Raw genomic sequence first — 27,440 nt, 5'->3', positions numbered from 1 at the left:
CATTTCTAAAAAGCGAAATTATCTAATCTTAGAAGTGTATGGATATTTTGCTAAATCTTTTAACAGCGTTGTTCAGGCATAGCCTATATTTGGTCAGTGGCAGTTCTAATAACAGCAGTCAATTAATCAACCAAAATAAGTGTTTATCTGACACTGACCTTGTGCTAGACACTTCGCTGGATATTATTTAATGACTAAAACCCGTAAACGAGGCAATAAATTTGAAGTGATCATGACCACAAGGCATATCGTTTTCTGAAAACCGAATACAGGGCTTATGTTCAGTAAAGGGAGTACTAAAGCATCATCCCAAGACTGTTTTCCTTTCATTTTTCCAACCAGTTGCCAGAGGAGTAATCACTAATCCACTAAACCCTAATCACTTTTGATGATCTAAGATTATTATTATTTAAAGAGAGAGGTTTCTCTCAAACCCCTCCCCCCACCTCCCCCCCTCTGGCCTGTACCCCAGTTCTTGTATGCATAAATAAATAAATCTTTGAAAAAAACATAGAGAGGTTTCTACAGTAAGCTCAGTGGCAAAGGAAACCTCTGAAGGAGTGGACTCAAAAACAAGCTTGGAAACGTACAGCTGGTCTTCCAACATTTGTTGAGTGCAAAGCAATGCAGTAGGTGCTGGGGTTGTGAAGAGAAATAAAACTTGGATTCTCTTCTGTGGGAATTTACTGGGTGATGGGAAATCAGACCTGTAATCCCAAATGGAGTTGTCACCTGTGCTCCTGTAGTGACTTAGGCAGAGCGTCATTGAGCGCATAGGAAGAAGGCCTATCTCTCCATGACGGAAAAGGGCAGATTGTGATTTCCACTAGTCCCTTTAAAGCGGAAAAAAAAATCCCAAAAAAAGTAACAAAAAAATGAACAGACTTTAGATTTAGATGAAGCATTAGAAGAAAACATTGTGGATTAAATGCCCCAAACACAGATATTCAAAGGAACTCAGAAAAAACATTGCATGAACATACGATTTTAAGATTTGGCAGAGGAGTAGAATTGCCATTTAGTAGTTGGGAGGGACACTTTGCTAGACTGATCTTTCATAGGCAAAGGCTTTTCATTATGCTCCTATCAGGTCATCAATGAAAATTGATTAAAGTGATCATGTCCCAGGGTCAGATAACAATTATTAAGTTGACCACAAGTTATATCACAGGTCAGGTTTTGACTTTTTATTTTTCCTTTAGGCATCTGATAAAATCTTATAAATGTGTCTGGTTTTTACAGGGTGTCTACTTTGTTCCCACCTATCTAGTAGCTTGTATTTTTTTCACATTCCCTATTTCAGAGCTCCATATAGTTCTACCATTATTCTCTTCCAGAGACCAGCTTCCTTACTCGCTTCTTCCCTGAAGCCCTTACTCCTGTCAGACTCACTTAGTCAAATTCCCAGCAATTATGTCTCATCCCCAGGATGCTCTGTAGACCTAAGGCCCTCCGGGATAACTGTGGAGAAAGGTTGTGATGGAGATGGTGGTGATGACGGTGAGAATAAAGCTAGTGCTCTCATTACAGTCATTCTCAGAGAGGCAGTACAAGTGGAACTCTGAGCCCTGAAGTTAGCCTGCTTAGCCTTAGTGCCAGCTCTTTCATTTCTTAGCTTTGTGACCCCAGGCAAATTGCCTTACCTCTCTTGGGAAAAGTTTTTCCTCATTGATAACACTGGAATAATAATGGTATGTACTTTGCCTTAAGATAATTGGGAGAATTAAATGAATTAAGACTTGTTGCATAATAAGAGCTTAAAAATGTTATTTACGGGGCCTCCCCTGCTGGCACAGCGGTTGAGCAGTGGGTTGCGAGGCTGCCCGCAGCCTCTGCAGCGCCAGTTCAATCCCCGGCCACCGGCGATGATCCCACCAAAAAAAAAAAAAAGTTATTTACAAACTCAAATTTTTTTTTTTTTAAGATTTATTTATTCATGCATACAAGAGCTAGGGTACAGGCCAGAGATGCCGGGGGTGAGAGGATCCACCAGAGACAGAGTGGGGAACAGAACAGGCAGACTGACTGAATTACACTGCTGAGGGGAGCAGCGGGCAAGCAGGAGAGGTCTGTTGCACCATGTGGGTTGCTCCTTGACTGCCTGGGGATCGAACTCATGCTGCAGAGGCTGCGGATTGCTTCATAGTGTGGTGCTTAACCCCTTGTGCTGCCAGGGAGGCCCTACATACTCAAGTTCGTAACTGCTGTTGTGCAGAGGACACTATCTTTTTTTTTTTTTTTTTTTTTAAGATTTATTTATTTATTTATACAAGCACTGGGTATAGTCAGAAGTGCGGGAGGGTGAGAGAATTCACCAGAGCCAGAGCGGGGAGCAGAGCAGGCAGAAGGACCGAAGTACACTGCTGAGGGGAGCAGCGGGCGGCAGGAGAGGTCTGCACGCCATGTGGGACCCTCACTGGTGGCTGGGGATCGAACCGGTGCTGCAGAGGCTGCGGGCAGCTTTGCAGCCCAGCCCTCAACCTCTGCGCTGCCTGGGAGGCCCGACGCTATCTTAATCCCCACTATAACCTCACAGGTGCAGTTATTACCTTTTACAGGTGAGGAAATTGGAGTCTAGAAAAGTTGAATAACTTGCTCAAGGGCACATGGTTTGGATTCAAACTGATACTCCAGAATGCCGACTTTTTAAACTAAATCCTGATGCACCACAGGAATCATGGACGGGGGCAGAAATGCTGTTGCCACAACTTCTCACTGCAGTTTGTGTTGATCATACCAGCAATGTCAGTGGGGCAAGTACATGTAATAGTAAACTTTGCTGGACCATCCATCTGTAGGATTGAGTTCTAGTTTGGCTTTCATTGTCTGCCTTGTGTTCTTGGGCAAGTCAATTACGTACTTTTGAGGTTCAAGTTCATTATCTGTTTCCTGGAAATAATAATTGCTTAAAGGATCAAGTGAGGCTATAATAATAGTAACCACATCATAATTCATGAAATACGGTTCCTGATCACCATATGGACGTTGTAAGTAGAGTATCAGTTAATTTTATAAAATCTTCTTACCCCTTTGCCATTATTGGAATTTTATTTGCTACTTTTGAAAGTGAAAGGTTTATTTTGTGCCTCTGGGAATGAATCTATGGTTCTAGGACAGTAGGTGAACCAGTAGCTTGGAAACTGAAGCTTTAGCGAACCAGATACCTTAATAATAATAATAAAAAAATCGTATAGTAAACAAATAATAAAAATAACATGTACCTGTGTACCTGTGGCTAGGAGGGGGGTGTCTGATATTAAAATGAATGAGACTCATGACTCTCCTTTCTGTGAATCTTTTGCTGTATTATAGTAGATTAAAGTTTTGAATGGAAAATATAAAGTACATTTTTGTACTTTACCTAGCCGCCCTGTAATATGTGGTGATCCAGAACCCATATCACCTCTGGAAATAAATATAACAAACTTGTGTTTTATAAATGACATCCATCTCTTAGGCCATTTTTATTAGACTTGAATAAACAGATTTAGTTAGATTTTTTGGCTGATTTCCACATCGTATAGCAGTTAAAATGGAGAGCACTGCTTCATGCAGACACCTGTGTTGAGAAGTGATGGGAGGAGTCTGACCACAGGGGAGAAAAACCTCAGAACCCAATAAATTTTCTTGGTGTAGAATTTTTAAGTAAAGAGTGTTTGCTTTTGTAAACTCATGTCTATTTTGTGAGAGAATTTAAGAAGATGAGATTAGCTTCTTTTTATTGGAAAGACAGTTGGAGCTCAAGGGCTGCTAGGCTGTGATTGGTACCCAGAAGTTGAGCCCACATTCCCTAGTTTGCTGGCAGAAATGCAGAGAGCCAAATGATCAGGGTCCCCGGTCATGGGCATGTTATATGAAGACTCAGCAGGATTGATGATAGTATTAATTGTCTGGGAAACACTAATAAAAAGTTAAATCATGGGGCCTCCCCTGTTGGTGCAGGCGGTTGAGCGTCGCACTGTGAAGCCTTCCATAGCCTCTGCAGCGCGGGTTTGATCTCGGCTGGCCGGCAAGAACTCCACATGGCAGAGCAGACCTCTCCTGTCTCACCTGCTGCTCCCCTCAGCAGTGTATTTCAGTCAGTCTGTTCTGTTCTCTATTCTGCTTCTGGTGAATCCTCTCACCCTCTCATGCATCTGGCCTGTACCCCGGTTCTTGTATAAATAAATAAATAAATAAATAAATAAATAAATAAATAAATAAATCTTTACAAAAAAGTTAAAACATGGTGGTGTGATCTAGGAAGATAGAAAAGAATTCCCCATTTGGGGGAATTTTCATTTGTAATAGTTTAAAAGTAGGAGACTAAACTATTGTATGCAAAAATTACAGCCACACATAACTGGAAAAGTAAGCTGATTACTAAGGTTCTAGATTGCTGGGATTTCTGTTTGGTTTTTTAAAAATTTCTGTAGTGAAGCTTGAAAAAGATGCTTTGGGATTAAAAATAGGTAAACAAGCATAATCCTTAATCTTTTTTATTTTTGCTCTAGGAAAAGAATTTTGAAGACTTGATTCCTCCATATATTTTTTTTTTTAAAAAGATTTATTGATTGATTGATTGATGCATACATACAAGCACTGGGTACAGTCAGAAGCGCGGGAGGGTGAGCGAGTTCACCAGAGCCAGGGCGGGCGGGACCCTCCTCTGGTGGCCAGGGAGCAGCCCGTGATCGAACCAGCGCTCTGGAGGCTGCGGGCCGCTGCCCAGCGCTCAACCGCTGCGCCACCAGGAAATCCCCCTCCATATATTTCTTTATTGATGTTTAAAGTTTTTGTCATAAGTTTAAATCATTTCCTAATGGTATAATTGTCATTGATTATAAATATTAATATTTCTTAATGAAATTGATATGCCCTTCATAAATACATTCGATTCAAATACCATAGCTGTATAATCTCTACCACTAACCATTTACACTTTGTTCTTTAACAATCTTTTTTCTCCATGAAATCTTTATTATTAACTTTTCTCTACTTAATTTTATCCTTGTGTATTATTATGTTTAAAAAATCTATTTTTATTACCCTCTCCTACTTCCGGTGACAAAATTTAATTTACTATAACCATAAGACCTAGATTTTCCCCCTCCCTTCATTGAGGTAATTTACATTGGTTTACAACACTGTAAATAATTAAGGGGGCTAGTTTCACATTGGGTCAGATATATGTTACCACCTCACCTCCAGCATCCAAGTACCCACTTTACCACCCACCCTTTCTCAGAGACCATTATGTCCCTTTCCACCTTTGTTCCCATTCCCCTCTAGTAGCTTCAGTAAAACTAAGAGATTTTTAAAAAGTTATAACAGTGGGGGGTGGGAATTGTATGGGGAATATAACCAAGATGAAAATGCATACATTGTGCAAAAATGAAAAACGATGTAAAAAATATATAAAATAAAATTAAAAAAGTTATTACAGGGCCTCCCTGGTGGCTCAGCGGTTGAGCGCTGGGTTGCGAAGCTGCCCGAGGCCTCTGCGGTGCCGGTTCTATCCCCGGCTGCTCCCTGGCCACTGGAGGAGGGTCCCATATGGCGCTACAGACCTCTCCTGCCGCCCGCTGCTCCCCTCAGCAGTGTACTTCGGTCCTTCTGCCTGCTCTGCTCCCTGCTCTGGCTCTGGTGAATTCTCTCACCCTCCCGCGCTTCTGACTGTACCCAGTGCTTGTATAAATAAATAAATAAATCTTAAAAAGAAAAGTTATTACAATGAGTATTAGTAGACAATTGATCAAAATAACGTGAATTACACATTTTGGTACCTAATAGTAGAGAAAAAATATAGTTTTATTGGAAATTTATCTCAATGCTTTATTGGCACTTACAGTTTACATATCATTGGATGGATTTACTCTTTGCAGAAAGTGTTCAGCTTATGTTGCATTCTCTTTGATACACTTTGAAATTTTGTTTACATAAATAAGTTGAGGAAGATAAATAATATTAATTTAGCAGTATTAGTCAATTCTTTGAACTCCTTCGGGGTTATATTCAAATTCACAGTCATCTATCATTTGAAACTATATTTAATGATTTACCAGCTGACAATAAAATTAGGTCCTCGTCCAGTTTTATTCCAAGTACAGTATTGACAAAGTCACCTGCGCTGCAGAAGAGAAGTGAGGAGGGCCATGTACTTCCATGTACACATATTTCTAACCATCCTCTGGTGTCCTGACCAGAGTTTTGTTTCCCTACCTGAAGCAGTGCCCTAGAGGGACATTTGTGATGGGTGAGCTGTGTGCCTTGATTTTTTTGTAAAGTGGGTGCAGGAAGTTGGAAAAACGGGGAGGTAGGAAAAGAGGACTTGTTCTCTAAGGGCAGTTTCAGGCAGTTCAATTTTAGGAAAGGGAGTTTAGGAAAAGTTATCTGAAAATGGACTTACAGTGCCCCGAAGACTCTTCTTACCCTTATTAATGGACATCCAGGAGTTTGCCCACTCTAATTAAAAAAAAAAAAATTTTTTAACACCCCAGTATTTGTGTGTGTGTGGGTGTCCTTCATAGTGAGAACGCTGCTGACCAGAGTTCAGCGTAAAACTATGTTATATAAGGGTATTTATTTTGTTTAAGGGTAAATGCTTAATTGCTTCTATGCATCTGTTTATAAATTGTCCTTTTCTGAGTATGAATCTTCATGATGCTAATTCTCCACACCAGTATTAACACTTGAACTGTCTGTAACTATTTTTTCTATATATCTTTTGTTTACTTACTGGCATTTACTAGGACTTTGGCAAACACATTTTAAATAACTTAATATAAGGAATTATTTGCACTTTTAAATAAACAACAAGCAATTGGGCAGTCAGATTATTCTTTTATTCCTAGCTTATTTCTTTTCAGTGTCAACAAAATTGCAACAGTATAGGAGACTTTAGCTGTAATTATATTAACTCTTTCCTTTTACAGAAAATGAAACCAGAGAGGTTAAGGCGATTGTCTGAGGTCACAGAGGTGGTATTAGAATAGTAGAACCTATGTCTCCTATCTTCCATCATTACAGCATTTTCTGCCTCACACCTTCCACTGCCTTTTTGCTAAATTGCATTCCTCACCTCAATCCTATTTAATATTATTTCTCCTGGGGACTGACTAGGTTTTGTGTACTCAGCATTATTTTTCAAATAGAGAGGCATTTGCTTTTTCATTGAAGACTTGTCTGAAAACAAAAATACTCCTTATCCCTTGGCAAATACTTCCTGCAGCTCAGTAGGACACAGCTAGGCGAGCCGGGGGGCCAGGAGGCCCCAGGGCAGTGGCACTGGGGGAGGGAAGGGATGTTAACAGGTCAGAGTAGAGGTGGATTGGCAGAGCGGGGGCTGGTGGGAGGTGGGAAGCTTACATCATTTCCCTGCAACTGGGCTCTGACGAGTCTGTAAGGCCTCACTTTCCCCTGTTTAATAGTTGACCAGATTGACAGAGCTTCGTAAAAGAAAGAAAAGGTATGACAGGACGGATGCTCCCCTGGTTAGGAAATCTGTGCTATAAGATGAAACTGTCAATAAGTAACTAGAAGCAGCCGGGACGTCTGGGCTGCGCTCCCCCCAGCTCAGTTCCTTTCTGCTCCGCCCCATCCCTGCTCTCTGCTGCTCAGATCAGCTTCCTGCTTCTCATGAAAGCTGTTCTGCTATAAAGCTGGTCTGCTTTCACTGAAAGAATTATATTCATAAGTCTGAGTCAGGTTTTGTGGAAGTACTGTGGGATTGATTTTCTTTGAGGTGACGAAGGGAGAGGAAAGAATTAAAAAAAAATGAAAGGGGCAGACTGAAAAAGCAAAATCATCATGAATTTTGTTGTCACATCGTGCCGGTGTTTTAACCAGCGCTGTAGACTGCCGCACTGAAAACATTTCTATGAGAGGTATGTGCTTGAAAAATGGAGAGGTGACTATTGGCTGTGGAACGATCCGTCCGCCTAGCAGCTGCTCAGATGGCTGTAAGGTCGTAATTCTTTTTAGTGTTTTGATACGGAAAGGACAGTCCTTACTTGAAACGTGGTTACAGTTAACCAGCTTTTGGTAAAATGTGAAATGCGTGTTTCGTCCCCACATCAGGACTCCTGAAATGCTCAGTCAGGCTGAATACGTCTAATCAAATCCACAGTGTTATTCCTGGCTCTTTTGGTGGTGGTTGTCTGTAAACAAGATGATGATCTTTAATACCTCTCTCATTATTTATGAACCACAAGACGAAGATTAATGAGAGAAGCTTCAAGTAGCCTAGAAGAAGCTTCAGATTCATTACGGAGCTTTTTGCACTGACAGATGGCAAAAGTAAAAGGAAATGGTTGATGATTTACCATAACCTAAAGTGAAAGTTTTAAAGTTTAGAGGGTACGTTATATCTCAGTGGAAAAATCTGGAGGGTCCACTAAAATTTAGATGTGTAACCAATCCCACCGCTGTGAATGCTTGACTTATATATAAGGCCAGACGGCTTTTGAACACATACGGATGTATCTTTTCAAAGGAGATTAGGGAATAATGTGTAAACATTTCTACTCAGTTTTGAGAAGAATAAGATTACGAATAAGAATATAACCAACTCTGAAGGAAATGTGGAGATCTACATAGGTTATAAAGAGCCCAGGTTATTCTTTTACAAAGTTTTCTAAAATCTTTAAATTAGGAAAATATAATAGATACATTATCTTGTACATTGGCTAAATTACTAGTGGCAGAGATTATACTACAAAGTAGTTTCTGCTTGATTTTAAGAATTATTTCATCATGGAAGAAAAAAGGAACTCTTGAATGTTAGCATGTTTTAAATTTCTTTCACAAAATTTTGGAGTTGTTGAAGTTTATCAACATAGAAGTGTTTTCTACAACAACAGTAGTGCTTAAATTGTTGAAACCTCTTTTATATGAATGGATTAGGCTAGTTTTATTGTAATTTTTTTCCTTTAAAGAGACTGCTCTGTTTAAACTTCATTTCTTCTCAAATATTTGCAAAGAGAGGTGATCTTCATGATTATGAGGATAATGCTAACAAGTTAAAAATATAAAAGGTTGGAGAATGGAAAAGATGTGGAAAGTAAATCTGATACCAGGGTCTAAGAAGGCATTTCTGCCTCCACCACACACAGACAAGTGGCCACCCTGATTGTATTTACCTTGGTCATTCTCAAGCATAGCTGCATGTTAGAAACCCCTGGGGAGCTTTTATTACCCACTATTGCCCAGGCCCTCCCTCAGAGAGTCTAATTTAATTGTTGGGGGTGGGGCCCAGGTATGGGTAGATTTAAAACTATTCCCAGGTGTTTCTAACTTGTAGCCTGAGTTGACAACTGCATTGCCTGAACATCTCCACTTTTGAAACAGCCCAATCTGTTTTGGGTATTGTTTGTGTTTACACCAAATCTGCTTTGGTATGTGACCTCATAGGTCTGAACTCTTGTCACTAGCATCTCATCAGCTATTTAATATCATCTCTCCCTCAAGACTTAGCTTTTTAGGCTAAGTTCCTTCAGTGTTCAGGACTTGTTTTTTAAGCCCTTTGCCCTTCTAGTCAATTTCGTTCTTGCCTGTCTGTCAGTATCACACTTAACTAGGGTGCTCTTGGGACTGAGCCCATCATTCTAGATGTGTGGTGCCCAGCACAGGATGCAGAGAGTATAGTCAAGCTGTAACCTCCTTGTTCTGGACACTGCACTTCTGTTATTGGTGGCTAAGATTACGTTAACGTTTTTGGCAGTCATGTCACACTGTTAACTCATGTTGAGCTCCAAGTCACTTCAAACTCTTAGTTCTTTTTTACATGATCTGTACTTAAGACAGGCCTTTCCTATACCATGCTTGTTGATTTTTTTTCACTATAGTATGGGGATTTATATTTATGCTTGTGAAACATAAGAGGAAAATCTGATGAGTTATTCCATCCAGAGAGAGTGATGTATCCAAACTGCATGCCAGAAGTTTACTGTATACATATAGCAACACTTTGAAAGAGTGATCTAGACCATTCATTTGAATTCATAGTTAAATTTAATCTTGTTAATTCAGACCATCTTTCCAGCGTTATTTCCAATTTATTATTCAATGCTTGCTGTTCAAAGTTGAGAGTCTATTTGACTCTTTGCCTCCCTTTAATGTCTGTATTTAGTACTCGGGCCAAACACCTTTCAGAAATCAAAATGCATTATAGCCTTAGCATTTCCCTGAACTATCGGTGTAACACCTTTATTTTAAAAGGAAATGTGTTGGATTTGCCATGGCATTCTTGTTTTTTTTTTTTTTTAAAGATTTATTTATGCAGACAAGAGCTGGGGGGTAGGCCAGATATGTGGGGGGTTGAGAGGATTCACCAGAGACAGAGTGGGGAGCAGAACAGGCAGACTGACTGAAATACACTGCTGAGGGGAGCAGCTAGGGAGTCAGGAGAGGTCTGCTGCACCATGTGGGCTGCTCCCTGGCCTGCAGGGGATCGAACTCATGGCTGCAGAGGCTGTGGGTTGCCTTAGAGTGTGGTGCTTAACCCCTTGCGCAACCAGGGAGGCCCGGCATTCTTGTTTAATGACAGATACAGAAACAAAAATCTTGTAGATGAGCAGGTGACTTGTCTAAGATCATACAGTTTGATCCTATTGAGGCTAGAACCCAAATCTAGCTCTGCTGGTGCCCTCTCCAATGCAGTGTGGATTAAACCACAAGTGTTGATGCCATTGGTCATTTAGGATAAGACTTTAAAAAAAATTGAAAGGAAATAAAGCCTCTATAGATTCTTCATTATCTCTTTAGGATATTTAATAACCTAACATATAGTCTATCAACTCATGATTTGTTATTTAGTGTCTGCCCAAAGCAATGAAAAGCAGACTGCAATAGCAAGCATATTCCTAAATTAATAATGACTGCAGAGAATATTGTCCTTAGGAGTTTGGGCACCTGAGCTCATGTTTAGTACTAGGACATACTTAGTAAATACCTGGCTGTTGCACAGCTTTCTTCAGTGTTATTTCCTTTTTCTAGAGGAATCAGATTTTACGTCTTCCGCTGCCCCCTCCCAGCTTTTCCTTTGGCCACTCAGTTCCTTGAAAGTGTTGAAATCGAACAGGTTTTTCAAGACTATCTACTTTAGAAAAGCATCAGTGATGGGGCCTCCCTGGTGGTGCAGGCGGTTGAGTGACGCGCTGTGAAGCTGTCCCCAATCTCTGCAGCGCAGGTTCGATTCCGGTCGGCCGCAAGAATCCCACATAAGCATGGCGGACCGCTCCTGTCGTGACCACTGCTCCCCTCAGCAGTGTATTTCTTCAGTCTGCCTGTTCTGTTCTCCACTCTGTCTCCAATGAATCCCCTCACCCTCCTGTGCATCTGGCCTGTACCCCGGTTCTTGTATAAAAATAATTTTTTTTTTTAAATTTATACAAGCACTGGGTACAGTCAAAAGTGCGGGAGGGTGAGAGAATTCACCAGAGCCAGAGCGGGGAACAGAAGAGGCAGACTGAAGAAATACACTGCTGAGGGGAGCAGTGGGCGAGACAGGAGAGGTCTGTCGCGCCATGTGGGAACCTCGCCGGCGGCCGGGGATCGAACCGGCGCTGCAGAGGCTGCGGGCAGCTTCGCAGCCCAGCGCTCAACTACTGCGCCACCAGGGGAGGCCCTAAAAAAAATAAATCTTCAAAAAAAAAAAAAGGAAAAGGAAAAGCTTAAGTGATGTAGTAAGAGCTCAGATAACCAGGCTTATTTTTCTTAATTTTGACATAGGAAAATAAACTCCTTTCCTTCCCTTGAAGAAAAAAAAAAAAAAAATTTTATAAATAAATAGATAAATAAAATAAACGCCGACGGCAGAGATTCCCTTCAGCGCTGACCCTGCCGGACGTTCCAGGCGTCACGCGGGTATTATTAAAAAAAAAAAAAATAGATTTTAAACAGTTTATTAAAAAAGAGGAACTTCCGGGCCTCCCCGTGGCGCTGCGGTTGAACGCTGGGTTGCGAAGCTGCCCGTAGCCTCCGCGGCGCCGGTTCGATCCCTGGCTGCTCCCCCGCCACCGGAGGGGGGACCCGCATGACGCGCAGACCTCTCCTGCCACCAGCTGCTCCCCTCAGCAGTGTACTTCGGTCCTTCTGCCTGCTCTGCTCCCCGCTCTGGCTCTGGTGAATTCTCTCACCCTTCCGTGCTTCTGACTGTACCCAGTGTTTGTATGAATAAATAAATAAATAAATCTTAAAAAAAAAAAAAAGAGGAACTTCCAAAGGATGATAACCTAGGAAAAGTCTGTATACACCTGGCCCAAATGCCCATATCTTCATTAGGGGCCATTAAAAACTGATGCTAATGACAAGACTGACCCTAATATATTACATACAAGACCTGCAGTCACCAGTGGTTTAGTTAAGTTCAATATATTGTACTTACTAACGTAAGAACATGTATACCTTAAGACATTTTGGAAAGGTTTTCAATAGCAATGGTTGGAACAAAATGGCTTATAAGTAAATTTAGTTAACCTGACTCTGCTACTCCTGCAGCCTTTTGGTTAATACAGGTTTGATTGTATGACCTTCACAGTGTGGAAACACTTTGTTTTATTAACTGGAGGCTGGCAAAATATCAACAGCAATACCCTGCACTTTAAGAGCAAGCATCTTTTGCCCCCAAATTCCCAAATGTTTATTTTCTATTTTGTAAGCATATTTTTACTTCAATTAATAGTGGTTGTAATAGTGAAGTTGGTAATTCCTCTTATCTCATACCTAGAAATCCATTTTATGACCCTTCCAAAGCTTATAATAATGCTTTTAACCAGATGTTTTTAACAGGAAATGAAGATCCAATGTATACAAAATCATGAGCTGTATAGAAGCTTACAGTTGAGAATTGTGGTATGACAAATATATGAAGGTATGATTACTAGTGGAATTAGTTCATTCTTGAGTGGTGGTCATTACAAAGTATCTCTGTTTAATTTATAATCAAATAAGTTATATTGGGGGAAAAAACCCCATGAGGCTGGGAAATATAGATTCACTACAGATTCTTGTAGAATTTTAAAATGTAAAGGTCTAAACCTGTAGCCTCTCAAAATTACTATTCAGAGACTGCTTATACACATACACATACCGTTTAAAGTTTCAAAGAGATATTTTACACGGCACATCCAAATAGTCCTTTTTCTGTATTTTTTCCTTTGGTATTGTTTTTGTTATTGCTAAGAGACTGGCTAGGGCTCATCAAGCATTTGAATGAATGCAGGATAACTAAACTATAACTATAAAGGATCAATTTTTTGCATCTATTTCCAAAGCATTTTTGAAAATTTTTTTTAAGATTATTTTTTATTTATACAATAGCTAGGGTACAGGCCAGAGGTGTGGGAGGGTAAGAGAATTCACCAGAGACACAGTGGGGAGCAGAACAGACATAAGAACTGAAGGCACTGCTGAGGGGAGCAGCGGGTGTGACAGGAGAGGTCTGCTGCGCCATGTGGGAATCTCCCTGGACGGCCGGGAATCAAACCCATGCTGCAGAGGCTGTAGACGCTGCATACAGCTTCACAATGCTGTGCCCAACTTGCTGCGCCACCAGGGAGGCCCTTCCAAAGCATTTTTTTAAAGCAGTGAACTTAACTCTAAAAAAGTTTGTGTATATATGAGGTTGTCCATAAAATCTACAAAATGGCAAAGAATTGCAAGAAAGTAGTATACTAGTTGTATATAGATAGCTAAATGCTATGTATAAGCCAAATGGTATGGCTTATAAACAGCAAACATTTATTGCTCATAGTTCTGGAAGCTGGAAGTCTGAGATCATAGTGCCAGCATGACCAGGTGAGAGCTCTCTTCCATATCTCCTATCTCAGATACCTTGTTATCCTCACATGACAAAAAGGCAAGGGTGTTCTCTTTGAAAGGGCACTAATCTCAGTCAGGAGCTCTCCACCGTCATAAACAGAGCATCTCCCAAAGATCCTACCTTCTGCTGTCATACTGGGCATTAATTAGGATTTCAGCATAAGAATTTTAGTGGTTATAGGATCAGGCATTCGGACCATAGCATTCTGCTCCTGCCCCTCCCTTCCCCATTCATATTCTTCTCAGTGCAGAATACATTCCTTCCTTACTAATATCCCCAAAGTTTTAACTAGTTCAAGCTTTGAATAAAAATCTAAAGCCTGAAGTCTCATCTAAATATCCTCAATGTTAGATATGGGTGAAACTCAAGGTATGAATTATTCTGAGGCAAACACCCTCTTCAGTTATAAACCTGTGATAACAAATTGTTGCTTCCATAATTCAATGATAGAATAGGCAGAGAGGTAAACACTCCCATTCCCAAAGAGAGAAATAGGAAAGAAGAGGGTGATTTATTTATATACACAAGAACTGACATATACTGCTGAGAGGAGCAGCAGGTGAGACAGGAGAGGTCTGCTGTGCCTTGTGGGTCAGCTCCCTGGCCCTGGATCGAACTGGTGCCGCAGTGGCTGGCGAGTGCTTGATAGCTCTGTGTCTTTAACTCCTGTGCCACCAGGGAGGCTCCTCAAGAATAGTCTTAATTCAATGTTCTGCTCGCCAGATCCACTGTAACAGGGACCCGGTCTTCTGGACATACTCAGGGTATTTTGTCCTCATGGCTTTGTTGGACACAGCCCATGCAACAGCTTTCCCAGACGGAATCATTTGCCTGGAGTCGTGGGGCTGCAGCCCTCAGCTCAGTTGAGCATTGCGCAAGTGTCTGTGGTGACTTCACCCTTGTTCATATGCACCCTCTGCTTAGGTCCTGTGTCTCTACTTCTAGATGGAACCATTCTTTGAAATCTAGGTAATGGAGGTAGCTCTTTTCCCACAGCTTGACTAGGGAGAGATCCAGCTTCACTGTTTTGCTTGGGGATTCTTCTAGCATTTTGAGACATAGGCAGTGGTCTTCCATTTGAAACTGAGGAGGAAGTCCTGATGATTTCTGAATTACCTTTAGGTCTTGAAGAACACTGTATGCATTCTTGGCAGAATAATTATGATCTGGTCCTATCAGGTCTAAGTCAGACAACCACCTTCATTCATTCCAGTGACCTCCTCAAGTTCAAATTGTGACTTTTTCTGCAAGTTGGTTGGCTAAATCCTTGATTCACACAAAAGGACTTTACAAATGTCTCCTGGCCACACCCTTCATTTCTTCCAAGCATGCTATCTCATTTTCTGTTATATAGATATACCGAGAATTTCCCAAATTTTAAATTTCTGCATCCGTTTGCCTTTTACTGTAAGCATTCAGAAGTAGCCAAGCTACACCTTTAAAACTTTGCTTTAAAAAAAGGTTCAGCAAAATACCCAATTTCATTGCTCACAAGTTCTATCTTCCACAAAACAGACATATTAACACAATTCAGTTAAGTTCTTTGCCACTTGATGACAAGGGTGGCATTCCCTCCATTTCCCAATAACATGATCTTCATTTCCATCTGAGCCCTAATCAGGGTGGCTTTTCTGTCCGTATTGCCATGAACACTCTGTTCATGAGCACTTAGGTAGTCTGTGGGAAGATTGAGGCTTTTCTTGCAACTCTTCTCCTTCTGAGCTCTCATTAGAATTGCTTTTAACCATCTCTTCATGGTAATGTAGACTTTTACTAGTGTGCACTTAAAAACTCTACCATTTATCCAGCCTCTACCCATTACCCAGTTCCAAAGCCACTTCACATTTTTAGGTATTATAACAGCACCACACTCTAGGTGCTATTTTCTAACCTAGTAAATTCAGACTGCTATGATAAAAATATCACAGACTTGGTGGCTTAAACACAGCATTTATTTCTCACAGTTCGGAGGCTGGATGTCCACCATCATAGCCATAGTTCATCTCTTTTTGCTACAGAGAAAACCTGGGGAAAAGGGACTGACCTGGTTTGTGAGTCCTCATCTGTACACTCAAGAATACAGGACAAGACCCCAAAGCAGATTTACTTTGAAAGTGAGAAAAGGGGTAGCTAAGAGAGAGAATAAAATTGATTGGCACATGTCAAGTTGTTATCTGTCCTACCAGCAGATAGCACTTGTTGAACAGAGAATACAAGCCGCAACCCCCCAAAAAGAACTTGGCCAGCCTTTGTTCAGACTTCTGAGGTCCACATGTGGCTCCACTCTGCCCTAGTTCCCAGCAGTCCTCATTTAGGGAGGTAGGAAATAACCTTTTACCATTGAGTTGACTATGAGCACCATCCACCAATCCGAAATGGATCTTTGTCTTATCAAGTAGGCCCAACTACTAACTATAGAAACAAATACGTATGACCTATATATTGAACTGTTGGTTTATACCTTAATTATTATCTTTGTGTGAAGCTTAGAATTATTATCTGTATTAAAACTCTTCAAATTTATTTGAAATTATAGGTATTCCTTTCATTACTTAATAAACTTAGGGGTTATCTAAGTCTGAGGAAAAATCCCTCTTGAAGGGAGTGATGGATAAGAGCAGATGAGAGATACTGCGAGTGGCAGGAAGAAGAGTGTAATAACTCACAGGTGAGTCTCTAGGCGAAGCAAAAGACTATTATGGCTGGAATTCAGAATAGAGCAAAAAGGTGGGATAATACAGATGGAAAGCAGAATATGTGATTTTGGTGCTTTGATGAGATTATGGCAAGCTAATGGGAATGGTAACATTGGCTGGTTTTAAACTTGGGAATAGAGTGAATTTCATTTTGTAAAGATCATTTCGGTTGCTACAGTAGGGACGTTTTTAAGGTTTTTCAAACCTCAAGAACCCTCATGTTGTCCTTTTTATAGTCACATCTACTTGCCTCCCACCTCATTTATAACACCTGGCAACCACTAATCTGTTATTCATTTCCACAGTTTTGTCATTTCAAAAAGGTTATAGAAACAAAGTCATGTATAGTCATGTATCTCTAGTGATGGGGGTGTCTTCCAAGAAATCCATTGTTAGGTGATTTTATCCTTGTATGACCATCATAGAATGTAATTACACAAACTTAAATAGTATTGCCTCCTGCACACCTAGGCTGTGTATAGGGTCTACTCTCATATATACAGTCTGTCATTGACCTAAAAGTCATTATGCTCTGTGTGACTGTAGTATGCAGTTTTTTGAGATTACTTTTTTTTTCACTGAGCATAATCCTCTAGAGATTCATGCAAATGGTGTGTATGAATAGTTTCTTTTTATTGCCAGATATGCTATATACTATGGTGATATTGATTTCAGTTTGTTTAACCATTCACCTGTTGAAAGACATCTGGGTTGTTTCCAGTTGGTGCTATTACTAATAAAGCTGCTATAAACACTCATGTACATGTTTTTGTATGAATTAGTTTTCATTTGTCCTGGATAAATGCCCATGAATGCAATTGCTGCGTTGTATGATAGTTGCATGTTAAGTTTTTAAAAGAAACTATGAAATGTTTTTCCAGAGTAGCTGTATTATTTTACCTTCCCACAAGCAATATATAAATGATTTGTTTTTTCTGTATGTGCACTGGGATTTAGTATTGTCACTGAAAAAAAAAAAAAAAACCTGGTTAAGTAGATGTGACCTCTCATTTGTTTAATGTTTGCGTGAGACACCATTTATATATTTTTTACTTTCAACCTACCAATATGTCATTATATTTGTTTTTTTTTAAGATTTATTTATTCATGCATACAAGAACTGGGATGTAGACCAGAGGTGTGGCGGGTGAGCGGATTCACCAGACAGAGTGGAGAGCAGAACAGGCAGATCTACTGAAATACACTGCTGAAGGAAGCAGCAGGCTAGACAGGAGAGGTCTCCTGCACCATGTGGGTTGCTTCTGGCCGGCGGGGGATTGAACTCTTGCTGCAGTGGCTGGCTATAGCTTGATAACGCTGTCTTTAACGCCTGTGCCACCAGGCAGGCCCTGTGTCATTATATTTGAAGTGAGTTTTTTGTAGACAACATATAGTTAGAGCATGCTTTTTAATCCACTACCAATAAGTGATTTATCTATCCTTTCTTTACATTCTCTATTTATAATTGTCTCGAACCCTTTACATACAGTTAGAACTGCATTAGATATTATTTGTTTTACTCAGCAAGCATTTTAGAAAATTCAAAAGAAGAAAAGGCTGTTATATTTTCCATTTTTTGTCTGATATGTTCTTCTCTCTGATATTCCAGGGTTCCTTCTGTATTTCTTTCCTTTACTTTCCTTTCCTTTTTTTTTTTTTCAGTTGAACTTATTATTCACCCTGTAAGGTTAGGTCTCCTACCAAAATCTCTTGTGTTTTTATTCACCTGATAGTATCTCTATTTCCTCATCCTTCCTAGAGAATATTTTCACTGGGTATAGGATTCTATTGATAGGTTGACAGTTCTTTCCTTTTCGTATTTTAAAAAATGTGTGACTGCCTTCTGATTTTCGTAGTTTCTCATGAGAAATCTCTTGTCATTTGAATTGTTTTTTTCTTGTGTAGGTAAGGCCTTTTTACTCTTGGTACATTCAAGGTTTGGGATGGGAAAAGTGGACGATCAAATTTTACATGTGTGACTGTGATGTGTCTTGATACATATCTTGTTAAATTTGGCAAGTGTTCCATTACTATTTTTTTTGAATATTTCATTTTTTAAAAAGATTTATTTATTTATTTATACAAGCACTGGGTACAGTCAGAAGCGTGGGAGGGTGAGCGAATTCACCAGAGCCAGAGCAGGGAGCAGGACAGGCAGACCTACAAAATACACTGCCGAGGGGAGCAGTGGGCGCGGCAGGAGAGGTCTGTTGCACCATGTGGGTCCCTCGCGCCGGCGACTGGGGATCGAACTGGCGCTGCAGAGGCTGCGGGCAGCTTCGCAGCCCAGCGCTCAACTGCTGCGCCACCAGGGGAGGCCCTTGAATATTTCATTTTTAAACCTTGCTTTCTTCTCCTTCTTTATGAAAACCAATACAATGAAATGGATTTTAGAATTTTTGTTACTGTTTCATAGATCTCTGAGGCTCTGTTAAGTTTTTTCAGAAAATTTTCTTTCTTTTGTTTAGAACAGGTAATTTCTATTGTTTATTGTTTCTTCCCACTGTCCTGTCCTTTCTGCTGTTGTGTTCATTCATTAATTTTTTGTGTTTGTGTTCTTTAGTTCCAAAACTGCCACTTGTTTCTTTTTTTAGATCTTCTGTTTCTTTGTTGAGATAGCTTATGTTTTCATTTATTTCAGGCATATTTGCAGCTATTCATTGAAATATTGTCTTTATGGCTGTTTTAAAATCTTTACCAGGTAATTCTAACATCTCATCTTTAATTTATCCTCTGTTAACTACCTTTTTTAATTCAAAGTGATATGGTACAGGTTTTGATATGAGAAGTGACTTTTTTTTAAAAAAAGATTTATTTATGCATACAAGAGCTGGGGTACAGGCCAGAGATGCAGGGGATGAGAGGACCCACCAGAAACAGAGTGGGGAACAGAACAGGCAGACTGACTGAAACACACTGCTGAGGGGAGCAGCGGATGAGACAGGAGAGGTCTGCTGTGCCATGTGGGCTGCTCCCTATTCGGTGGGGGTTCGAACTCTTATTGCAGAGGCTGCGGATTGCTTCATAGTGTGGTGCCCAACCCCTTGCGCCACCAGGGAGGCCCGAGAAGTGACTTTCTATTTCTGGGCATTATGTTGTGAAACTTTGGATCTTATTTAAATCTTGCGTTTCAGTTGATTCCTCTGACACTGCTATAGCGGGCAGAAGGGATGGTGCCATATTATTACAGCTAGATGTCAAAATAAGTGTAGGATTTCCTACTGATTTCCATTGACACACAAGGAAGAACATTGTTCCTTGGAACTTTTGGACAGAGATGGCAGTTCCCCCCCCCCCCCCAATTCTCTTCCCAAACAACCCCAAGGTGAAGGGATAGGAGTGTCACATAACTAACTGCTTTACATATGTCTTCACTGAAAACTAAGAGTTGTAGAAAGGGATGGCCTCATTGCTACTGGACAGTGGTCAAATGATCTCCATTGACTCTATGTGTGTGGAAGGAAAGAGAGGACAACTTGTTACCACCTAATATAGTGAAATTCTTAGCTCCTTACTTGTCCTTCTGTAATACCACCCTCTATAACCTCTGTAGAGGGCAAAAATATAGGTTCTGCACTTGGCCTCAGTTGGCATTGGGAGTTGTGGGATCACACCTTTTGGTCTGTCACGTTTGGCTTCTGTAAAATAGTATTGTCTCATAGTTTTTTGGTCTTGTTTAGACCTGCTCCATTGGCTAAAGAGAGCTGGCTTTTATTGGGACCATTTTTTTTCTGTGCTTTTGTGGCATTTGTGAGTTGCTGACTAGGATATGTGGGATGAAAAGAAAATCCAGAGGGCTCACCATTGTGCTATACCTTGGGTCCTGAAGTCCCTAGCTAGTGTTATACTCCTTCCGCCCCCCCCCCTTTACCCCCACTGCTACACTTTCAGAGTCTTCTGATTGTTTTATATGCTATGATTTTGGTTGTACTTAGTGAGAGCACTGGGGATAAATGATAAGTCTGTGCCATCTTTCTGGAAGTGGAATTCCCTCACCTATTTTTTAAAATGTGGCAAAGAAAATGAATGATACTATAGAGAATTGAATGCATTGGTTTTTTTTTTTAAGATTTTATTTATTTATTTTTACAAGAACTGGGGTACAGGCCAGATGTGGGGGAGGGTGAGAAGATTCACCAGAGACAGAGTGGGGAACAGAACAGGCAGACCGACGGAAATACACTGCTGAGGGGAGCAGTGGGCGAGACAGGAGAGGTCTGCTCACCATGTGGGAATCGAACCATCACTGCAGAGGCTGAGGACAGCTTCATAGTACTGAGCTCAACTGCCTGTGCCACCAGGGAGGCCCTGAATGGATTGTTTATAGAGAACTGAGCTTGGAATTTTCAGGTGGAGTTAACATTGGGATAGGTCTTCCAGAGACAGAGGGAATCATCTCAGGTAACTTAGGTATCTTTCAGATAGAAGACCTGAGTTGCATCTAATATTAAATATATGATTACTGTGCAAACATACTTTCCTTGGCAACAGAACCAATGCAAGTTAGCAACACCTATTTCACACAATGAGATAAATCAAACACTGTCAATACAAACAGCAATGAATTTTCAACATAAGCTGATGATTTATTTTTCAGCAACAATTATATTTAGCATCCCCTTAAAGCATCGTGGAGTAGATTCAATAAAGAGAGACAATTCTTAAAAACAAAAACAAAAACAGAAGACCTGAGTTGCTAGGGGCTAATGGTGACATAGTATGCCTTGATTTTCTTTCCATGTACTATTTTGGTCTTGGTTTTGTATGTACAGAAGAGCTGGAAGCATATTAGGTTGGATTACACCTTTGTAAATCATTTTCAGTCCTGGTGAGGTTTAGTTGGTTTCATTGGCCTTTAGTACAATGGATCAAATGCCCTTTCATTTGGTAAGTTGATATAATTAATTTCTTATAATTTTTTTTCATAAATATTCTAAAATTTAATTTTTTTGATCTTAAACTTTGGGTTTTAAAATGGTTGTACTTTTTAGATTAACTGGCAATAAAATCGATTTCTGTATGTCTAGTTCTATCAATTTAAAAACAATAATAGAGTCTGTGCACAGTTCAGTGTTAAAATTTAGAAATTTTCATACCCCCTCAAATTACCTTATTCTGTAATTTTGTGGTCACAACCTTCTTTCATCTCTAACCCCTGGCAACCACTGTTCTTTTCTTCATTACTCTGCATTGTCTTTTGGAGCATGTTAGTATAAATGGAATCAGATGATATATAACCTTTTGAGAATGGCTTTTTTCACTTCCTGTATTGCCTGAAATCCACCCAGGTTTTTTATTTTATTACAAGCCCTTTCTTGTGGTCTTCCATTATTATATATGTAACAGTTTGTTCATCTGCTAACTGATTGGGTTGTTTCCAATTTACGGGAACAACATAACGTGGAATATATACATATTTCATATTTTTATATATTATGTAGACAACCATGTGTTTTTGTGTGAGCACAAGTTTTTTATTTCTCTCAATTAATACCTAGAAGTGGGATTGCATGGTTATATCATAAGTACACATTTATATGAGGAATGTCCAAACTGTTTTTCAGAGCAACAATACTACCTCTGTGTCATTTCTCTCTCCCTCTTTTTTTAAGGTTTATTTATTTATGTATACAAGAACTGGGGTATAGGCCAGAGGTGCGGGGGGTGAGAGAATTCACCAGAGACAGAATGGGGAACAGAACAGGCAGATCGACTAAAATACACTGCTGTGAGGAGCAGTGGGCAAATCAGGAGAGGTCTGCTGCGTCATGTGGGCAGCTCCCTGGCCGGGGATCGAACTTGTGCTGCAGTGGCTGCGGACAGCTTCATAGGTTGCCTTTTAACCCATTGTGCCACCGGGGAGGCCCTCATTTCTCTTTCTATCCTTTTTAAGGGAGTTTGTCTTTACTTACTGGAGCATTTTTTTTTTTTAAAGATTTATTTATTCATTTATACAAGCACTGGGTACAGTCAGAAGCGCGGGAGGGTGAGAGAATTCACCAGAGCCAGAGCGGGGAGCAGAGCAGGCAGAAGGACCCAAGTACACTGCTGAGGGGAGCAACGGGCGGCAGGAGAGGTCTGTGCACCATGTGGGACCCTCCTCCAGTGGCCGGGGAGCAGCCGGGACTCAAACCTTCGCCGCAGAGGCTTGGGGCAGCCTGGCAACCCAGCGCTCAACCGCTGCGCCACTGGGGAAACCCTATTGGAGCATTTTAATGAAGCATCTTTAAAATCTCTGTCAGATAGTTTTAATTCTACATCGTTTCAACATTGGTATCTGTTTATTGTCTTTTTCTGTGCAATTTGAGATTGTTCCCTATTTCTTCATATGCTAATTTTGGATTTAATCTTGGACATTTAATTATTATGAGGCACTGAGTCTTTTTAAAAATCTATGAGAAATGTTGATATTTAGTTTTAGTAGGTAATTAATTCAGTTGAGTTCAGAGTTTAAGTTCCAAGCAGCCCTCTGTGATTGTGGTTCCTGTTTTTAAAGCCTTTTGAAGTGTTGATTTTGGCCCCCTTATTTGCCACCCAGTGGCAAGCCTTGGAATTGCAGCGCTCTGTTCTGTGTTCTTTAGGATCAGATCAGTGCATGTGTAGACTTAGTGTGACCAGGAGTTCATGGATAACTCCTCTCGCCATCTTTCCAATAAATACATCCTTTCTTTAATTTCCCACCTTTGTTTTGGTTCTTTTGTTGGAAAGCTGGGGCTTTCATTATCCTGCTCTACTGTGCAGTTCCCATGATTGTGCCTGTGTCTGCGGATAAGTGGTAGGAGAATAAAGAGAAAATAAAAGAAACGGGGTTTGCCCCACCCTTTTGGGACAGATGTTCCACCAATCAGAGATACAGGTTTCCCTTGCTCAGAATTTTTGCTCTTGTGGCCTCTGATATTTACTCTTTTTGCTACTACAGTAATGTTTGACGTCCTGAACATGAGAGAATGAACAAAATACTTCAAAATTTGTTGTTCTACTCCTGTATCCCCTATTTCTTAGCTAGTGTGACTATATTCTTTCCATTATTTATAGCTGTATTTAGTGAAACAAGGGGCCATACATTATTGCCTCTTACCCAGACAGGTACCCATTGGGCTTGGCTTTAGTGTTGAAATAAAGAGCAGAGGTAGATCCAGGTTTTTGTAGAGTCTGAAGGTCATACAATTTGGTTGCTACTTTTAAGAGAAGTAATAGAAGTTATGAACGCAAAATTAGGCACATTTAAGATGAGGCCTAGATGAGACTGAAAGCAAAGAACCCAGAAACTTAAGCTTCATTGATTTTAATAAAAACTTGCCTATGGGGAAAAGCTAAAAGAAATATTGATTATGGGTTGGGTGCTATACATGGTGTTTATTCATGGTTCCTTTTATTATTAAGGAAAATAAAAATGCAACCTATTTTGCGCCCATTTTATATATGAGAAGAACAGATTTAGAAGTTAAATCATGCACCTGTAAGGGTCTTTTGCACTCAAATTTTCTGCATGGTCTTTCTACTTCGCACATGAAATAAGTAGGTTGGGGATTAGGAGAAGCTATATAGAAGTGGTAGTTAGGAGCAAGTCTCGGAAATCAGCTTGCCTATGTTCAGTCCTTGCTCTGGCATTGATTGTATGTGACCTTGAGAAAGTTTCTTAACCTTTGTTTACTTCTATACATTTGTAAAATGGGGATGAGAGCTCTACCTCATGGGGTTATTGCGAGAATTAAACAGTTAGAATAGCTTCTGGCATATTATAAGTACTTTTTATCCATCATATGCCACTGTGCATTCAGATAAATACATTTTATTTGTGGTATTAGCAGCCTTCTTGAGCTATAAGGACTTGGGATTTTCCCATGTAAGTTATATTATAGATTTGGAATAAAGGCTGAGGTATCATCACTGGTAAAATAACCTACACATTATGTAACAAAAAATACTTGACTGTTAATAATTAAGAAAAATTAAGGAACAATTATTAAGATAAAATTTATTAAGATGTTACCATATTTAATGAAGAAAGTGAGAAGAAACACTCTATGGGTGATTGGAAAACTGGACTATTTGTAGGTTAAATGTCTTGTGGAAATGGACAAACAATAACACAGAGAGCTAGAATAGTTCAATAAAAAGAAAATTCCTTGTAGACATATTTAAAGTCTAAGGGTGGGTCTAAACGAGTCCGAACCCAGATACTTTTATAAAATGGAGACATAAGTAGTAGTATTAATTTGTATTACTTATTTATTGAAGTGTAAAAAATTGTCATGAAGTTTAAAATCATAAACATTTATTATCTCATAGTTTGTGGAGGTTAGGAATTTGGGAGCGGCTCAGCTGGGTGACTTTGGTCGCAGTCAAGATGTTGGCATGAGCTATAGTCGCGTGAAGCTGTGGAGGATCACTTCAAGGTGCCTAGCAAATTTGTACCTGGCTGTGCGAGGGTTTGTGCTGTTCCTTACCATATGGAAGGACTTCTTGAGTGTCCTCATGCTATTGTAACTGGCATCCTCCAGAGCGAGCAGTCCAAGAGAGACCAAGGCAGTTGTCACGGTGTCTTTTATGACCTACCTTCAGAATTCTCTGTCATTTCTGCAGTGTCCTGCTGGTTACACAGGTCATTCTTAAACAGTGTGCAAGGGGATTACTCAGAGGTGGAAATCCTTGGGGGCACCTTCGAGACTAGCTACTGTCTTATATATAGCTACCGTCTTATATATAGGATTATTCTAGCAAGTAAATGAAATTGTTCCAGTGATACCTCTGGAGGCCAGTAGGTGTTTCATGCAACACCTATAAAGTTAGTGTGTTTTTCATGGATATCCTGGTCAGTAGAAATCAGCTTCTAATTTTCCCCCAATGCAGAGTAAGGTTTATTCTATCTGTGAGAAAGAGATGAACACTGATAAAGAAAGTCTTGAGATTGTTGTAATTGTTAATTTGTTTGGAAACTAGGTTGGTTTTTATTTTAGGGATAAAGTGATAGTAGCCATTAGAGTTTGATGCAAGAATATTGATAAATGCTGTAAGCAAGAATTCTGACCCACAGTGAACTCAATTAATTTTAGTATTACCATCTGGCACATGATCATTGAAGAATAATGCATTTCAAGTCAGGTGCATCCTTTTTGTGTGTGTGTGATTGAATGTCATCTTAATGTCTCCTTTCTCAAGGTTAAATAGGTTCAAATATTTTTCCTTTCTGTTGATAATAAGTATGGCTTACTTTGAAGAGGATACTTACTAAATTACTGAGGAAAGGATAGAAAATAAATGTATTACTTTTAGTTTGTGGAATAGAAAGCAAGAAGAGAACTCTTCCTGTTTCTCTTTAAAGGGTAATACATAAATATTTGGCCACTGGAGGGCTCCATATTTTAAAAATTACACTAAAAATATAAATGCTTACTATAACAATTTTCACTAGTACAGAAAGGTATAAAGAACTTCATATTGCTAAGTAAAGATATTGACTATTAAGCAGTTGTTGGTTATAAATGAAAATTGTGTGCATGTTCAAATAAATTGTATATAATAGGGGTTTGTATCCTTTTTCTTATATTGGAGTAGAAATAAAACATCTAATTTTTTCATAAATAAAATATCTCCCAATCCAGATGTCCAATTATGAAACCAGTTACTTGAAACCTCTCAATAAATAAAGAAATTGAGAAAGATTTTCTTCCATTCTTTCCCTATATGTACTATTTTTATGTGAAAACCTGTTTGTTGTAGGGTCCATTTTACATTATTTCTATTTAATGTAAAAATACTGCAGTTATCTCAGTGAAAGCTATGGTATAATTAATACAATTCACAGAACAACCTGAACATTCTGAAACTGAACCAAAATCAGAAGTAGATGTGGCATCAAATAGTTGGCAATCACTGATTTTTTTTTTTTTCAGGGCTTTTTATAGTTAGTATTTCTTTGGTCCAGATGTGCAGTTTACATTACTTTGCTCTGAAACCTGAACCTGGGGGCTTATTTTCCAGCGATAAAGTGAAATGGAAAGTCACAAAATTAAGAAATTAGGAGCTCTTACATCAGATATCAATACCGAGAGAAGTGTCTTTTTGTTTAGAAAAATTCTACAGCATTTCTACTTCCTTGATCTTTTCTACTTGAAATAAGTGTTTTGATTTCCTTATACTTTTGAAGTATTTACATTTTAAATGTCGATCTGAACTCTGGGAAGGCTGCAATTTCTAGGGTAATTAAGTATTTTTTTTTTCCTGATAAGATGTGGGTGTCTGTACTGAGCTTGTGGAGCTGAGACTTGAGATTGGGTCTTTTGGGTGATCTGAGGAGTTAACTTCTACAGTTGTTCAGGAGCTTTCGTCCATTAGCATCGTCTGTCACAAATGAATGTCACAAATGAAGACGGAATACAATTAATTACTAAGGAGGAGGAAACTAACCCACATCAAAATGTAACAAAGTAAACACAACTTCTGTAATTCATTTGAAAACTATTAGGTTGTGTGAATGTATAAATTCCTACTTTTGTTTTTTTTTTTTTTGCACCAAAGGACCAGTTACCAACATATAGGGATAAAGAAACCAAAAAATCATGAAAGATGGTCCTAAGTTAGTACTAAGTATGCATGTGATGTTGAACAGCATTATGGAATAATTTTCTTTAATCCACCATCAGGTAAGTTAGTCTCACAGAGGGTATAACCTTCTCCCACTAATACTTCCTGTCCTGTTTACCATCCATTCATATATGGATGCTCATTCATATGTTAAAGACAATACCCAATCATTGACTTTGGGGCATGAGATACATTTTTAGTTTTCTTTCTTTCTGCAGACACACCATTCAGTGCCTAATTTATTTATTTAATAATGGCCATGGCACTGTAGCCTCGTGGGCATATAGAGAAATTCTACCCTTTTCATCGTGTAGGCACCTACTCTATTCCTAATACTAGTCAGCTACGTTGCAAGC

General features: G+C 39.6%; 1 protein-coding gene across 7 annotated transcripts in view; it reads left to right on the top strand.

Moving 5' to 3' along the window:
* BBX (BBX high mobility group box domain containing) overlaps nucleotides 1-27,440 on the top strand; it is a 267,523-nt gene that overhangs the window by 74,649 nt on the left and 165,434 nt on the right. Inside the window, exon 1 of one of the 7 annotated variants that reach the window (XM_037525608.2) lies at nucleotides 7,608-7,865. The exons of the other annotated variants lie outside the window; for them this stretch is intronic. The gene's annotated coding sequence lies outside the window, so the exon portion shown is untranslated. Of the gene's footprint in view, nucleotides 1-7,607; nucleotides 7,866-27,440 lie in introns of those variants that run through there. 7 annotated transcript variants of the gene reach the window in all.

The sequence above is a fragment of the Talpa occidentalis genome, unplaced genomic scaffold (genome assembly GCF_014898055.3).
Source record: "Talpa occidentalis isolate TD23 unplaced genomic scaffold, MPIMG_talOcc4v2.1 talOcc4.4, whole genome shotgun sequence".
NCBI classification, from domain to species: Eukaryota; Metazoa; Chordata; class Mammalia; order Eulipotyphla; family Talpidae; genus Talpa; species Talpa occidentalis.
This window is presented reverse-complemented; position numbering and strand designations above follow the sequence as displayed.